Consider the following 10,110-nt stretch of genomic DNA (forward strand, 5'->3'; position numbering starts at 1 on the left):
GTTATTACTACTACCTTTGGATTAGCAATCAGAACAAACAATCCAAATAGAGAGGTAAAATAAAGAATTGGCTTATGTTACTGCCTTTAATCAAACTCTCTGTTTGCAACCCTAACTGGCGTCTCTCTTGAAATTTCCATGGCATTTGTGGTCCGTTTTACGCCATGAATGAACTTCTAATTTTAACACGAGCATAAAAAATGGAAAAGAGCGTGAACATTAGCTTCAACAAATCGAGGGGCTTTTTAGAATCTGACATTTAGCTGAAACCCGCGCTTACGTAAAGACTTTTGCAAGAAAGTGAAATTGAAACTGCCAAAATTTCGTTGAAATACACTAAGTTTACATGTGAAAGGATTTTATTTATATTTTTAACACTTTGTAAAAGGTGAAAAACGTCTTTGCATCGGGTTAGACACTAAACAATATAGCCGCTAAGTCCTTGGATATCTTTTTCTCCACATAGGAACCAAAAGAACTGCCCAAAAGCAAGGTAATAAGTTTCTCGCTCTTCATTAGAAAAAAGGGAATATGGTGAACAACTACATGTAAAGTAAACAAATAAAGAAAACAAATCATGTTGTTGCTGATGTTTATTGTGCGTTGTAAACTGATTCAACTATGTTGTCACCATAAGGTGGGAATTAGAACATACAAGCCATTGAAAGGCTAAACTATTACATTAAGTGTAAATAAAAATGCGAAAGAGATGGTTTTGAAACATTGCTAATTGTTATTCTAATATTTTAACTTTTTTATCTTTTCAAAGCGGGAAATTGAAGCATTGTTAGCAGATGCTAGCTTGGACCACTTTCCTGAAATGGTTCCCAATCGCCAGGTAAAATAATTTTTTTTTTCCCGTAGACATAATTATCTTACTTTTCGCTTGATCAATTCAATTCTTGCTTTACCGCATGTTATTAAACTCTAACCCAGATCTCCCATGGCTTAACGTCAGAGATTAGCTTGCTATTTGATTTTATTAATAAATTCATCTGATTACCGCTAGTCAAAAAATGCTTTCTTTAAAAGTATGAAAAGTGTAAATAATAATTTACCGAATATAACTCACTTTCCTGTTGTTTATGTCCCATTGAGACTAACAATGTTACTTCATTTCTTTTATTTTTTAAAATAAATTTTCACAATATTTGGCACCTGAATGTAGTAAGTGATCGAATGTTAAAAGCGTGTGAGATTTAGTTTCTTGTTGTGTTTAATCATCACCAGTTTAAAGATCGCATACATGTACAAGTTATGTAAGGCTTTCCATTGAATACCATGGAATATTCCAAGAGTCCCTTGTATTTTCTCGGTACACACACGAACTGTCACAATATTGCCTTCTATGTTCCTTATTTAACAACGCAACGGGTACTACACGACAACACGAGCGGACAATATGGCGGATACCAGAGACTCTACTTCAAGCTCCCGAGGCCCGATGGGAGCACGTGGTATGACATAATATTACACGAACCTTAAGGCGAGTGTATATACCAAGACAATACAAGTGATAAGTGAAATATTCCATGGTATGATACCACGAGAGAGCGTTGCATAACTATTTTATACCATGAATAGAAAATAAGTTGGTAACACAGTCAATATAACGTACGCGCGGCGTATGATGGGTAGGTTAAATGGAATACCGTCGAATATGCAACGACTTTGCTGCATTCTGATTGGCTGTATTTTCTATGGCGTGGCATAAATGCATATGAAGGTAAACTTGAGGGATCCTAACTTAGAAAGCGATATTCGGCCATGATATTCATGCTGCAGTTAAGGTAACTCTAAAATGGCTTACAAAAGAGGAGAAAAAAAATTAAAACCAACTGAGTGAGATGACTATTTTGCTTTTTGCTACATAGGAACTGGAGGCCTTTTTGAGACGATCTCATAACGTTGTTCAAAGCTAAACTGCAGGGATCGAAGGACTTGGAAGACCAAGACAGCGAAAAGTCCAAGCGCAAAGGTAAATGATTTTCATTAATTGTGTTTAGTAGACTGACACATGAAATGAATTGTCTCCATAGTTATAAAGCCGAGTTAGAATCGGTCTCGGAAGAAGCGAATACATAGGGAACAATACTGTGTAAAAAAGGGTTAAAACTTTCCAGGACTTGTCCTCTAAAAATGGCAAAGGTTGGTCACCACTCCTGAAAATCAGGAACTGATAGTTTAGGAAGTAGTTTGACGTTAGCTAGTTTGCCCGGGGTAGGTACTCTGTAAGTCATTAGGTACGGGTGTGACCCTGGAACATTGAAACCCTTATCCTATACCAGACCATGATCAGACAAGGCACCTTAAGCCCCTACTCTATACCAGACTAGCTATTTTCCATGCAGAAACTTTGTCACTATCGTACTCCAACATGCGTTAACACGTAGGGGCCAAACCACCCCCCAAATGTTTGTCAGTTCTTGGGTATTTCACATTATTTCGCATTACTTAAAAAGTATTGACTCTTTCTACACCAAACTTGGCAGATGAACAGGGGACCTATTGCCAATTATTTTTACGTGAAAAACGCCAGTAAATGTCAAAGTTGTGACGTCACAGTGATGACGTCATGTTTTTTGCCACTTTGGAAGTTTTTAATATGCATATTTTTTACAATGTGTTCGAAAGAGCACATCAAGGGGAGTTGAATCCTGAAAAAAATTTGTCCATATCACAAAAATTAAATGAAATATGGCATTTTTAAATATGAAAAATAACTCTGCAAAACATGGGGTCCCCCCCTTGAGAAAAATCCCCAAATCGGAGCCGTAATTTTGTTCCAGCAAATGCAGCTATGTTGCACATGTGATGTGCCAGACGACTAAAGTAAAAATAAAGAAGAAAATCGGAATAAAAAATTATCCCTCTAGTGTTATTGCGTTAAAATTAGTTTTGTTACGTCATAACCTGTGACGTCATCCGTTTTTTTACTGTTAATACCATCCTAACAAAGCCGAAAATCAAATTTCTAAAACCATACGATTTTTGACAACATCAAGCTGTCTATTTTTCTCAGCCTTCCTAGAATAAAACTGAAAAAAATAAACCAGAGAGACTGAATTGAGAAGGACAGTATGGTTAAGCAAATTCCGGGGGGGGGGGACAACAAAAAATATTTAACTTACCATATCTCGAAAAATAATCATCATAGCAAAAAACGGTTTCCGGCATTTTACTCCTCAAGTCAAGGCCTTTCCAATGACATAATCTTTTTATCAGATTTTACGAAAAATTATAGCACGTTTTTGTGACGTCATCAATTATGGCGTCATCATCTGACATTTTGTCACAACTTCCAAATTAAAATAAACTGGAGAACAAAGAAAGCTCATCTGCCAAACTTGGTTCAGAAATATATAAACCAAGCAAATATAGCTTTCATAAAACATTAGGGGGGTGGTTTGGCCTCTACGTGTAAATGAGCCAATATACTTTCGAGTTTCATATTCTATTATGGAACCCCGGGTAAAGAACCCTGCTCTACACTAAATTATTCAAACCCTGGCCACTTGTTCGGGACATTATATCCTATTCTAGACCAAAGCTGTCTGACTTCTTTGCCGTATCCCTGACTAAATTGCTTGCAAACCGTACCTTACACAGCGGCACATACCAATATAGCTTTTATAAGGACTGCCTCCCCCCTCCCCGGCTAGTTTGTCATTAACACGAGTACCTAGAGCAGTTATGGCCCTCTCTCTCTCACGCAACGCTACGCTCTCGGGAGAGAGCGTAACGAGAGAGCGTAACGTTGCGCGACAGAGAAAGGGCCAGGCACGGGTTGTTCGAAAGGTAGATAACGCTATCCTCCTGATAAATCACCAATATTTATTGGATAGGATAGTTTGTTTTCTTCACACTTAACCACTGGATAACGTTATGTGGACTCGCTAGTAACAAGTTTTTTTTTTTAACAAGTCTTGATTTTGCTTTTATTAAGTCTTTTGTCTGCTTCCCTAGATCGGCAGGACTTCTGGTAACGTTTTGACAAGATTTCGGTTGATAAAAACTTTGCAAGGTTTCATTAACATCCCACTAACTAGCTTATTTAATTTAAGTTGATGCAGGAACTGTTATTGAAGGTGACGAGCTTACAGTCGGTCTTCTACAAGAGATCCTAAATGTTCTCGCTAACGTAAACCGCGCCGTTGGTGTTGAGAACCAAAGTAGACTTGGCTGGCAGCAAGGTTCTACCTACTTCTTTTCTGGCACTGCGGATGAAAACTTGCCTTATTCTGTTGATAATGGTAAAAGTGAATTCTGTATTTACATGCGGCCCGCTAGCATAGTGCTAATCATGCTTGAACTTGACCAACACAATATGACCAACACGACCGTTACACCTTGTTAGACAACAATTTGTTTTTCTAATAAGATTCTTGCACAAATATCCTTCGCCTTTTTAAGCCATGCTTGTTTTGTGATAGGATTGTCCAAGTGATATCCCCATTTTTCAGAATTGGCCTCTCTTAAAAAAAGCCGAGATTCATAACTAAGAAGAAAATTAAACCGTTGTCAATAAAGCGCAGACCAAAAACAAGTCACTCAGTACAGAGTTTTTCGTTGAGAGGTCTTAATATTAATTTTAAATTTAAACATATGATAAACATTTCAAAAGGAAGACACGACCTTTGAGTTTCAGTATTCATAATTACAAAGTCCTAAGGGACCGTTCATTTTTATAAGGTAGGGGGGGCTGGTGGGATTTTGGGGGGGGGCATGCGAAAAAAAATGGCTTTCGAGGGGGGGTCATCCCAAAAAAATAAGGGAAAAAGGGGGGGTCACGTGAAATATTTTAGTAAAACTTTAAAATGGCATAATGTTTGAATATCAAAAAAATTGATATAGAATAAACATAGAAGGCAGGATACAAATTTATTACAAACTTTCCTTCTGCTTTAAAAAAACTTTTGGCGACAAAAAGCATTTGTAGCTACTGAAAAGAAGTATTTAACACTGTTATTTTCGAATGCAACTTTCACTGGCACTCATCTTCATCTTCGCTGTCATCGAGTTCTTCGTCGCCGCTTGTGCTGCTATGGAAGTCTGTTTCACCAATGCTGCAAGAAGCAGCAATGCTTTCCGTCAGAGTGTACTCTTCAGGGTACATGAAGGTGTAAACATAATCTCTGACTTCCTGCTCAAGGTTTGTGGTGAAATAATTCCCTTCCAAGAGCTGTGCAATGTATGGCCCATCTCTTCTAAATAACGACGTGGCAACATCCTCAACTTTAATACACTCTTCCGGGACGGCCGTTCTAGGACGGTACACAAGGCATTGTGGAAGATCATTTCCTAGCGGGTTTCCAACACAGATTCCATAAACTCGTTCGACGTTGTTTTCAGTCCGCTTCCTCTTTCTTTCATTTGAATTTCTGCGGTTTTCTTTTTTCCTTCTCCTTTTGTTGATGTGCTGTTTGAGTGTGCCCTTGAATATGCTGTTATAATTGCTCTTCTTATTTTCTAGTGCTTCCATGTCCTGCGTGACCTTCGTCAACTTAGCTTCTATACATTTGATCTGTTTTACATTAAAGCTGTGGGCAAATTCTTCGCCCTGCTTTAAAGCAAGCCCAGTGGACTGAAAGAGTGTGGAATCGTGTTCCTTTACATTTTTCAATATGACATTCAACTTTTCCACAATTGCTCTGAGCTCTTTTATGGAAAAGTTCAGTTTTCTTCCATCACTGGGCTTCAACTGGTACCCTGGCACGGAAAACTCACCCGCCCTTTCTGAACAGCCATCCGCACTTAGAAAGATTGCTTCTTTTGCTTGTAAGATGTCAAACTGCCTGGATCGTTCAGCTGTAAACCTTTTCTTAAACGACTCGTCGCTTTCGCCATTATTGCGCATTTTGGAATTTTGCGCATTTAAAAAGCAGCAAGAGTGAGAAAGTAAAGGCAATTGTAAGACATTCATGCTTGCAGCAGAAGAGGCCTCTCAGAGCTGGCCAACCAACACTGAGAAATGCCAGGACATTGACACAAAATGACAACAGGGCAAGTGCTGACAGCAGTGAAACGGATGAAAGTGACAATGAGGAGTATGACAGTGATGCCGTTGACTCTGGGGGAGAAGATGACTCAAATGGCGTCATTCTTGCATTCATCAATTCAGATGAGGAAGATGCCAATGAGAGGCCAAATGCCACACGCTCAGGGCGAGCCATAACTAGGAGATCCGAAATTGACTTCTCTTTCTTTTGATTTGTTTTTTAAACAACAGCTCTCTGTCGTATAGGGATTGTAAATATTGTCTTCATAGTGAGCACAATAACGTGAAATAGGGGGATAATAGACAAATATTAAAAAAGTTGAAATCTAAATATTGTTTGTTCAATTTTTTTTTTTGCGGGGGGGTCATCCCAAAAAATGAAAGCTATAAAGGGGGGACCATGTGAAAAAATTGGTAAGCTGAGGGGGGTCATGCGATTTTTAAATGGTGCTTCCCAAATCCCACCAGCCCCCCTCCCTCATAAAAAATGAACGGTCCCTAAACGTCGTTGAATTGACAATGAAAAGCGTGTTTTCTTAACTGAAACGTTGTGTCGAAAGACCAAAGTCTATTTGTTCCGAGAGACAAATAATTTATTCTTACTGGTTTTCGTATCCAATAAAAATATTTATCATTCGATACATTTTTTCTTTCTTTTCATAGGTTGAGAAACCACCACCTCACCTGTAAATAACTGCTTACAAATGATAGTCTGTTCACGCCTAGGACCGTCTAAACGTGTTTTGCTGCAAATAATATTCTGTTCACGCGTAATTGTAACCGCGCTCTCTTGTGAAAAATGACGGATCGCTTCCTTGAGTTGTCAGAGAGTGCTTTAAAATAATATGAAAAGAAACAGACAATCAATTAACAATTATTGGACTTGGTTGTCGCAAAATATCGTGATTTTTCAGTGTCTCACTGCTCAATTATTTGCCTCAGCCATCGGCTTTGGCAAATAATTCATCTGCTGGCCACTGGGAAATCATGATATTTTAGTTCAATAATTGTTCATTGATTGTCTGTTTCTTTTGTTCTTTTCTTTTATTTTCCACAGCGTATGCCATAGTTTACGGACCTCGCAAGACGTCTGGACCAGTTGCAACGGGAGTTGTCGGAGTCGTGGCCTACTAGATTCCACGCATCGACAAAACACTTGCTGTGATGTTCTCTGTTCCGTTTGATTATAACCTTTACCAGAATTGGTGGAATGCTAAGCTGTCCGTGGAAACAAAAGAGCCAACTATGATCAGCACTTTGATTTGTATTATAACGCAAACCCCTTCAAGGCAAATGGTTGGCATGTGAGATCCCTCGGTTCTGGTCTGAAATTTCGTGGCTCTGTGTCCAACTCTGGTAAAGCTACCTTGGAGATTCATGTCCTTAAAGAATGAGCAACTGGCATGTAAACCAAGAATGCTTGCACAACTTGCACGCATAACCGATTTTAGTAGTAACAGTCTCTACTCTGTGGTAACTTAAGTTAGAGACTGATGTTTAGCACGGTAACCACTCACCGAGTGGATGAACGACTTCTAAGTAAAAATCTGTGGGACTTAGTATTGAAGAGTTGAAATGACAAATAAACGTGTGGTAGAAAAGAAACTGTTTCATTGTTTTTCACAAGTGAACTTACATCGAGGAGCTTAATAACCTAGCCAGGGGAGCTCCTCTTAAAAACGCCGATGGCTTTCCCTTTTTAACCCATAACCCTAGTTTGCAGGAAATTAAAACGCTCACCAAAACGTTTGTGCAACACGGAGCTAAATAAGAAAACTATCACGAGTAGAATGGCTCCGTGGACGATGTTTCCGAAAAAATTAATTGAACTAAGTGCAAACTAATTTATATGCATATTTTTAGCCTCCCTTGGCCGATAATCTGGGTGACACTTAATTTTTCATTGATACCGAAATTATAGTCCAGTATTTCTGGTTTCTTTCAACCCCTGAGGCTTTCTTTAGTTCCTTTGCCGAGAACCTTTTAAACACTTTTTGATCCGTAGTGTTAAGCCAATATGTCTTTGTTCGTTTGTTTGCAATTGAAGTGAAAGCTTCTTGTTTCCTTTCAACTTTCCATCGATTGGCTTAGGGCTTCTCAATTGTTTTAGTCTAATGACTTCTTGCAGCACCTTAAAATATGCTGATACACTGAAGGGAAAATATTTTACTCATGGAGGGATGCTCACTTGTCGCCGTTACATTTCTTGCTCAGAGAAAGCAGATCGCTTTGTTGCGTTCGAGAGAACGCAGTTCTAATCGGGTAATGCGGAAAAATTCGAGTTTTTGTGTCTGTATCTTTTATGGACACCAATTTGGCCCCCCAAACAAATTATTCAGGAGCGAATGACGTCATCACCATGTTCGTCCATGTGCTTTCTTTGGTGTGTTGTGCAATGTTACGGACTTTCGATTGTCGACGCAGCTTATTGTGGACTGTAGCGGATGAATTGGTTATTTAAAGTTCGAAGTCAGGGTTACTGGAATTTAAAAACCTTGTCTTCACGAAATGTGTACGACTTTTCGTGCGAACAGAAAGCTGTAGTTTGGCTGCGTGTTGTTTACCCTTCTCTCTTCTTAATTGGACCAAAACCAACGATGCTTTCTGCTGAATAAATCAAAGGATGAAATGTGCAGTTTCATTTCAACTCCCACGGGATTGCTTTGGTACACCAACCTGTCCTCCGTTTCAATGTTTCGGAAGTGAAAATGCCTTGTAGCTGTTCTCACAAAGCCAAGGCGATTCAAAATCGTGTTCGTAAACAGAATAATTGCCTTAGTTTTGGTAATAAAAGCGCGTCGTCTCGCATACCGACGGAACAGGATTTACACGGTCAGTATAAAATATGGACTGCAGACTGTGGACTGCGGACTGCGGACTGTGGACTGCGGACTGCGGACTGCGGACTGCGGACTGTGGTCTGCGGTCTGCGGTCTGCGGTCTGCGGTCTGGGGTCTACGGACTGCAGGCAGCGGATTGGGGACTGCAGACTACGGAATGGGTACAAAACACGTACTTTAGAGACTTAAGTATAAAACACGGACTAAGCATTACGGACTCGGTATAAATTACGGACTCAGGTATAAAGCGAGGAAGCTAGAGTGAAGCCAGAGTTACTCTCGGTTATCGCTTCGAGCAACTCTCGCGCTTCTTTCGTGCTGTGCAAACTTCCCGCGTGCATCAATAACTCGATATACGCACGCTAAGCATAAACCAATTCTTTAATTGCTGGTTTTCATTGTCACGCAATTCAAAATAGATCAAAATAAAAAAAAACAAAACAAAACCGGTCAATAGATAAAGTCCAGAATTTGGGAAATGAAAGAAGGTAAATATGCAAAGACTCTCGCCCAAATTCTGGTTCCAGCAATTTTTCTTATGCGAGATATGCGGAGAAATTTTTTACCCAAATTTACAGAGATTTGAGTGGAGATGCCATGCTGGTGCCCATCCTTATGGACACCAACATGGCGGCCGGAAACCAACAGAAACATCTGTCACTGAGTTTTGTTACAAAAGCGTGAATTTAACTCTCGAGAAACTCTAAAACATTAAAATAATAGTTTTTCTAAGACATGAACTGTTCAGATAGCCAAGTTCCCCGAAATAAGTCACTTTTTTAACCATCATAGCAGCGCTCTTAGCTGTCATGTAAATGCCGCGTCACGCAAAAGCTTAGAAACTCAAGCGTAGTGTATCACAAAACCAAGAACCCGTTCGGAGCGAAAATTTGTATGAATATTAGTTTTCAGCTGCTCTTATACATCATTAAAGTAAAATCTCAGGAAGATCAATAGTTTTTTAGTTTGAATTTTAGTGACGTCATGTGAAATCAGATATAGCGTATGACATTTCTGTTTTCGAATGTATTTGGTGTCTGGGTAGTGTTAAAGTAATTTTGGAGCCAGTCCGCGGGCATTTAAGCCTGATTTGGTACATATAACTTCTTGCAAAAATGTTAGTAGCATCGAACATACTGCTAGAGCTGTTTTTATTGCCTTTGTTTTTTACTAGGAAAGGACGAATTTTTACGGTTTAGTTAAAAAACATATAACTGTACTGTATTTACAAATTTTCAATACACAAAATTAAAATTCTGTTCACAATCTCGG

At 39.1% G+C, this 10,110-nt stretch overlaps 1 long non-coding RNA gene across 2 annotated transcripts; it reads left to right on the forward strand.

The window, feature by feature from the left end:
• Positions 1-7,603, forward strand: LOC110041176 (uncharacterized). 2 transcript variants are annotated; one of them, XR_016203094.1, is made up of 5 exons: positions 1-493; positions 770-838; positions 1,875-1,978; positions 4,065-4,253; positions 7,056-7,603. It is a non-coding gene; the product is annotated as an uncharacterized LOC110041176 (long non-coding RNA). The 2 variants fall into 2 exon arrangements; XR_016203093.1 differs by lacking the exon at positions 1-493 and having other exon boundaries at positions 505-838.
• Positions 7,604-10,110: the final 2,507 nt, after the last annotated feature.

The sequence above is a fragment of the Orbicella faveolata genome, unplaced genomic scaffold (genome assembly GCF_042242905.1).
Source record: "Orbicella faveolata isolate gen_17 unplaced genomic scaffold, um_ofav_v1 contig_4, whole genome shotgun sequence".
Classification (NCBI taxonomy): domain Eukaryota; kingdom Metazoa; phylum Cnidaria; class Anthozoa; order Scleractinia; family Merulinidae; genus Orbicella; species Orbicella faveolata.